This window comes from Papaver somniferum, unplaced genomic scaffold (genome assembly GCF_003573695.1).
Source record: "Papaver somniferum cultivar HN1 unplaced genomic scaffold, ASM357369v1 unplaced-scaffold_41, whole genome shotgun sequence".
NCBI lineage: Eukaryota > Viridiplantae > Streptophyta > Magnoliopsida > Ranunculales > Papaveraceae > Papaver > Papaver somniferum.
In genome coordinates, this window is record NW_020646638.1 from 2,015,756 (window position 1) to 2,023,737 (window position 7,982).

The 7,982-nt window shown below is 37.3% G+C and overlaps 1 pseudogene; it reads right to left on the reverse strand.

Annotated features, from left to right (window-relative positions):
• Positions 1-3,464: 3,464 nt before the first annotated feature.
• Positions 3,465-6,660, reverse strand: LOC113342477 (annotated as a pseudogene).
• Positions 6,661-7,982: the final 1,322 nt, after the last annotated feature.

The window sequence follows — 7,982 nt, forward strand, 5'->3', positions numbered from 1 at the left end:
ATCTGGAGATAAATTTCGGGTTGCTCTTCCTAAAATTTCAGGGTTGATTTTTATTTATGATTGTTACCATCGATTTAGAATGTTAGCTCGACCGAAACTTGATTGCAAAAATAAAAAAAGGTCCAACTTCCATTAGTTCCAGGTTGTTCGTCGTGTGGCACTAATACTCATAATGTAATCCTATTAGTTTCTCGTTTGTGTATGCTCTATCTCTGATCAATCTCGTTGCACAGAAAAGCTTATCAACTGTCAGGCTTTTATTTTATTTTTCAAGGTAAGAGGCGAATACAAAGCTAACGGTGTTGGTGCCTTTGAAACCCATGTAAATGGCTTCCTGTATAAATATGATATTGGGCGTTTAAGAAGTTACATATGGATTCCAAATTTTATGGAAAGCTTCCCAATAATGATAATGTGTCCATCTTTTACCTGACATACTTCTCCCTAGTTCGATTCGAAGAAGAACTCTCCGGTATGATCAGGCTATTCAATGATATCGAGATTGTTAATGATTGACCATATTGGTGTTGGTGTTTGGTCATAGTGATTGATAATTTGTTATGCAGCTATGAAAACGGTTGCATAACTTGTTATGCATCTACAAAATTTGTTGCATAACTTTTTATGCAGTCCAGAAAACGGTTGCATAACACGTTATGCAGCTACTTTTTTCTTAGTATTGAAACCAACAAAAAAATAAGGTCGCATAACTTGTCATGCACCTACAATAATATCTACATACTACATAACATGTTATGCAGTCGTGAAAATGGATGCATAACCTGTTATGCATCCGAAAATATGACTGCATAATGCATTATGCATCGAGAAAATTGTTGCACAATCTTTTATGCATCGAGAAAATAGATGCATAACCTGATATGCATCCGTAAATATGGATGCATACTGCATTATGCATCAATTTTTTATCTACGCACTAAAATCAACCAAAACAATGGTTATATAACTTGTTATAGATGCATTATTTGTTATGCAGTCGAGAAAATGGTTGCATAATTCGTTATGCGTCTGCATAATGTGTTATGCATAGTTTTTGGTGGCTGCATAATGGTTATGTAGTCAGTTTTCGAAATTTTGTCTAAAATGAAGATCACTTCCGATATTTTGGTGAAAAACAAAAATTTGATGTTGTTTTTTGTACTCATCACGTAGCTCTCTTAAAAAGATTTCCAACGATACAAAATTCCAAGGCGCGGATTTTTAGATATGTTATATCCAAGTTGTGTTGCCAATTATACTCCTGATGCATAACCCGTCATGCGGATGCATAATTAGTTATGCGGACATTTTTAATAATTTCTTATAATTATGGGTGTCACAAAAATAATTATGGGTGTCACGGTACCTAAACTTAATTGTGGGTCTGACAATGAAAATATTATTATTTTTGGGTTCCATGCTAACTTCTTCCATTTGTCTTGAGCCCACATTAAGTTACAACTTACTTTAATGAGTCGCTAATGACTCAACATCACTCGCTCCCAGTCCCGGCTTCTTCATTGTCTTATGCATCCTTTGTTTCTTGATTATGTACATGATTCCCACATGCATCTATCATGACGTGATTGCCTAGCGTTTGGGGTTAAGGGTGCATTTCGTAACATGGAATCAACTTGCACAGTCTGGTCTCCCAGTCATGGTTAAAGACGCATACAAGTTGCATTATGTGGTGCCTCTCCGCAGCTATAATAAACAATAGCTATACTTGCCCCGGGTTGTATTTGTAATCATGTAGATCACTTGGTAATTTATTAATTTTTTTTGAAGCATGTATATATTAAAAGGAACTGATTAGAGATTACACGGGGGAAAGTAATTCCCCTAGAGTCACTTAACAGAATTTGAATAAGAAAAGGCGGGTTTGTTTGATCCCATATCGTTGTCGAATAGTTTCCTTCTTCTCTTTTATCTGCTGCAAAGTTTGCTATACCATCTGATGCTTGGTTGCCTTCTCTATAATTGTGTTGAATGTGGCAACAAGGTATGTGGCACATTCTTTGTTTGATTTCTGCAATCATTTGTGATATAGACTAAGGAGCTTCCGCTGATGTTCTAATGAAGTGCATGAGATTCTCCGAGTCCGTTTCAATTATCACTCTTGGCCATTGTCTTTCCATTGCTATTACGGTTGCCCATGTCTCTGCCGTTAGCGCAGTAGTTAAACCTAGAGGTTGTGCAAGAGCCATAATGGTTTGTGCATTCGAATCCCTGCAAATGAATCCCGCTCCTGCCATACCTGGATGGCCTCTAGCAGCCCCATCTGGGTTTATTTTTATCCAACCCGAATCCGGAATAGACCATCCAACTTGAATGATTGTAGTTGTTCTTGTGATGGTTGTTGCAATCCTCGGAGTTGGATCTCCAGGTAGAACCGGTGGGAAGATTTTTCTTGCCCATTCAAATTCTTGTTGTTGTGATAGAGCTGTCCTCAGGATATTTTCATGGTGAGATTGGGATTGTTTGAAGACCAGTTCATTTCTGGCCGTCCATATCACTTGGTAATGGTATGGTCTTTTAAGAACCGCAATGGGAGTCCTAAGCTAGTGAGAGAGGGGGTATGTTTGAATTGGAAATAGTGATAAATCAATTAAGAAATGGAAATGAATTATTGATCTTGAAAAATTGATTCTCCATCTCGGCAGTGCTTGGCGTTCTTAGTGTAGGCCTTGACTGGCAGACAACTTTTTATGCGGAAGTGTGTGCCGTTATTTATGGTGCCATGCTAGCTAAAAGGTGGGAAGTTAAAAACCTTTGTATTCGGTCAGATTCGATGAGTTGCATTCAAGCTTTTCAAAAGGACGAGCTGCCTTGGCAACTAATGCAGAGATGGAGAATGGCGAAGAGTTTCTTTTCCAATATACGCTATGTCCACACCTATAGGGAAGTTAATTTTTCAGCTGATGCTTTGGCCAAGCAAGCATGTTTGTTGGCCGAAGATATTTTTGAGTTTTATGAGGGTAGGCCAAGTTTCATTCTTTCTGTAGAATGGCCTGGACAGGTTTATTTTCGCTTCAAATAGGTTTTCTACTAGCGATGGCCCCAGCTATGCGCTAGGAAGACCTAGTCCCTGTACAGTTTTGTTTTTTTAATCTATTTTATGTTGACCGAGAAAAAAAAAATATCACAACTTAATTAGAGTCTATGCACAATGATTTTATCTTATGTTCCAATCCAAATTCATCTCTCCAAATACCTCTATCACACAATGACAGTGGCATGCGGGACCAAATATACTTAATACCTAACATGTGTGGTGGGATCTCATATATCCCACCTAAACTAGTCAAGTTTGCTCACTGAATCAAACTTACCACCAGTCAAAGTTGCCAGTTTCAGGTACATAGAAGAAGCCAAAAGAAAAGCCCAGAGTAAAAAAAGAAACGTTTAGTCTTTAGGGGAGCAAGATAGGAGAGGTGAAATTTAAGTTCAATTCACAGGAACAGTTGAAAAAAAAAATGATTTCCAATAAACCAGATAAACGCTGATGACAATTCTTTCAGGGGAATACCATTCTATAAGACAAAAAGATAGAAATCGATCCTGGCCGTCGGATCACTCAAATGGTACCCCTGGAAGTATTGGCATCAGCCTTTAGCAATCATGCTGTATAGTTTGTAATTATGTAAAACATTGAGGCGTTATGGATTTATGTCCACTTTCCTAAAGATCTGCAGCAGTTGTTTGTTAGGGCAACAAACCTTCTCTACATTCTCACTCACACCATAAGATATTACCTCTATGCTTTATTTGTGACCTTGCCTCAAGGAATCAACACTGGATGACTTTAGCGTCAGTATACTGATATGGTTTGCTTTTTATGCTCCATCCAAAGAATTCCAAGAAACTCATTTCTTGGCCATCAAATCCTGAATAAGCATTAGTGTATCACTTCTCATGTTAGATACCATCTGTGGTTTAACTTCCTTCAAAGCAGAAAACCACAACTCTCCATTATTTGTGGAACCACCATTTTTATGCCAATCGCAAATGAGTTTTGCAATTGCAGTAACATATAAACCACAATCATAACCATTCATCTGTTGTGGCATAATTGGACACTCCGAAAGGCTAATTTCTGAAGACCCTGATTCGGAATCATCCATAAATCCCACAACACCTCTGTAAAGTTTCTTAGCATATCTCTGATTAGAATTTCCCATGCTATCGTGGTGTACAAACACTTACGGAATTCTTCTCGTACGCAAGTAAGCTCCAGTGAGTACCACCCTGAGCTTGGGAGACATCTGTATTGTTGTTGATTGAAAAGATTACTACTCTCTTCTCAGGCAGTTTAAGAGGTTCAACGAAATCTTTGAGGCTGTCTGGAAATGGGCAGTTCGTAATCCAAAATGAGATAGAAGGTGGAACTAGCAAGATGTCTTGAGAGGAACAACCAGAATCAAGATAACTGAAATAGAACTCAATGATACGGTCATTTAGAAATTCCTGACCCCTGAGGATCCCCAAATCTGATCTTCTCAATACAACATCGTTGTAGCTGAGGATCTTATCATCCTCCATGGACAAACACTGTTGCACAAAATTGTTAAATATTTGCAACATAGTTGTAATAGAAGCTTACAAATAAAGATGAACATGCATATACAACAGTGCATTAAGAACATAACGAGCTACGTATAATAAACTCGAGAAAATTCCAGGAAAATCCTACGACATGAGGAAAGATTATAACAGGTAAGGTTTCCCTCACTGGCAGAACAATGATTACAGCAATACTACAGAACTCTGATGAAGTTTAAAGATAGTCGAAGGAATTACAGCCATATTCATAATAAACAGCAACAAAACAAGGAAAGTAACAGAACTAAGCAATTGCTGAGTAGGAACTCAAATTATATTCCTTTGACGACATAGTTTTACAATGCTAACTTATGTTCAAGGTCTTCTTTTATTTTCTTGTCTAAATCAGGAAATGGAACTTCTAGCTTTCCCCCCTAGTAAAAGAATTCTAATGTAAATCTGGGGATAAGGTCTTTTGACGGGACATGTACCTAAAAATGGATCACATATGCCACAATAGGATGTTCAGGCACCCCAATAGGAAATTAAAAACCAGGCACCCCACAATAAGTTGTTCTATGGAATCAATCTCTCGGGCTTTCCTAGTCTAAAGGGTCATAAAGGACAGAACTTCCATCACCAAGAGTTAACAAAGACGGATGCTCCTTTGTAACTATAGCTTAATAACAAAATACGCTGTAGTTTCATACTGAAGTGGTAAAATTTTGCTTAAAAAGCCATAGACAGTGGATAAGCTAACAGCGACCTCATAAAGATTATCAAATACAAAATGAGAACTAGTAAACCCAGGTACACTAATACCATGATGCAACACAAATGCAGAGGTGTTCGATTTGAAAAGAATAGGGTACGGATAACTAGTTATCGAGATATAAACTGAACCTGAACCCTTGCATGTACATGATCAAAATCTCTCAACTATAATCCAACACGAAGACAGCAACGATGTAATAATACAATTCAAACAGTTTTAAGAAATTATGCGTTCTTCAACACTACCCATATCAAATATCATTCAAAATTCCTCTAAATCATCTTCAATTTGTTGAACAACTACGTATAAGTAATACAATAGTCAGGCTGTACATGTCAAATCTAGTCCAACAAATAAGCTTTACATTCTTGAAGTCCAACATGTCAAAAGACATTTATATCTCCAATTTCACGAACTATTCAAATAATTCGCTTCACTGATGTCAGGCTGTACATGTCAAATCGAGTCCAACAAATAAGCTTTATATTCTTGAAAGCCAACATGTCAGAAGACATTTATATCTCCAATTTCACAAACTATTCAAATAATTTGCTTCACTGATGTAGACTTATTGCTAGTTTATTTGGTATATGTATGATATACTAATTTAAAGCCCAGTACCAGCAGATCAAGCTGATTATAGTTTCAAACTAAGCGAAGTTGTCAGGCATTGCATGATTAAAGACTCCAAAGAGTCCAGAAACTCTTGACAACAAAACATAGAACTAATTGTGGTTCCATCAGAACCAAAAAGGAAGAGAAACAAAAAAAAAGGGTTTTACCTGCAGTCCAGCACGAGATGACCTAGATACTGGTCTCTTCTTGTCTTTGTCTTTGTTAGCCGCAGTAGTCTTTCCCGCCAAAAGTCCTTTTCCTCCTTTTCCCGCCACTATTTCACACCTAACAACAACACACCACAACTTCAGAATTTTACAATCCACAAATCAAAACCCACAAGCACAGAAACATGAAAAATCATAACCCAGTTAAGGTTTCCATCAACAAACACAAACGAACCACAAAGATTAAATTTTTTTACAATTAACCTACTATGGAAATCTCTGAAAAATCACGAGACAAAAACCCAAGCAAAATCAAAAGAGAAAAAAACGGAAAAACACAGTCGTAAAAGAAAAACGAAGGGATGAAAAACTAAAATCGGTGATTCTAGCTGTCGACAGAGAGGAACGAGGAGACGGAAAGAGAAGGAGAGATCTTGTTTTTACCTGTTTCGTTGGTTTTTTTTTTTGGTTCTGATCTAAGCTAAGGTCAGATTCGAGAAGGAAAGGAGACTAGGAGAGAAAAGAACGGAGAGCAGATATTTTCTCCTTTTTCTTTCCTAATAAGCTCTCAAAAACCAAGGTGATCAAATTCGTCATACAAAAAATCCAATCATATTATTTTTAATATTCCCTCCGTTCGTTTTTAATAGGCTGATTTTGTTTTTAGAAAAATTTAAGAAAATTAAGAGAACTAATCATTGAAAGTGGTCCTCATGACACTTGTCAATAAAAGAAGTGAAGTGAAATGGTCCCATGACACTTGTCAGCAAAAGAAGTAAAATGAAATGATCCACATGACACTTTTCATCAAAAGAAGTTAAGAGAAAAGGGGTCCCAGAAAATTAAAGTAACATTTGACTTTCTCAATTAGGAAACCAACCTATTTTTTTGAAACATTAATTTATAAAAACCAGCCTATTAAAAAGGAACGGAGGGAGTAAATAAAAACAATTTGATTAAAAAGTGACAAAAAATTCCAAATCAAATAATAATGAATAAATTTAGTTTTTATTATTTTTAAAATGCCCAAACATACCCTTTTTATCTTTATTTCTTCTTCTTCTCTCCTTTCTTCTTTCTTCCGCCTCCTTCTCTCCACCACCATCATCACCAACAGCAACAAAGATGGATCCCCACGAACACCAGCAGCAACACCTCCGTCACCACCAGCAGCAGCACCTCTGTCTCCTCCATGAAACCTCCGTTTATTTTTCTGCTACTTTTATGTTCAAATCTATCACCAATAGTACCTCCGCCACCACCAAACCAGTTGTTATGTCCAGATCCGTCACCAACAACACCTCCATCTCTTCCACGAGCACCTCCTTATTCTTTTCTTCTACTTGTATGTTCAGATCTATCACCAACAGTAGCTTCGCCACCATTAAAACAATCGCTATGTCCAGATCCGCCACCAACATCACCACCGTCTCCTCCATTAACACCATCATCACCTTCTTCTCTTTCTACGTCCTGATTTTTCATCAACAACACCGCTCCTCTTACTTTTGTTTTTTCCCACCACCACATGTCAGATCCGCCACCAACACTACTTCTGCCTCCTCCTTCTATCATCTAAAACCACCACCAATACCTTCAAATCGGCCACCAACAACACCTCCTCCTCATTTTATCATCTAAAATCAACACCAGTACTTGCAGATCCGCTACCAACAACACCTCTGTCTCCTCATTCAATCCTTTACAGTCACCACCACCACTACTACCTTATGATGTTTCATCATCAACAAATAATGCTACATCTTCATCGTCAAAATCAATATTGTGTTGGGAAAATGACATATTTATGAGGAAACCAAAATTGGTTTCATCATATTCTGACAGTTTTGGTTGGTGAAAACAGTAAACTAATGATGAAACCA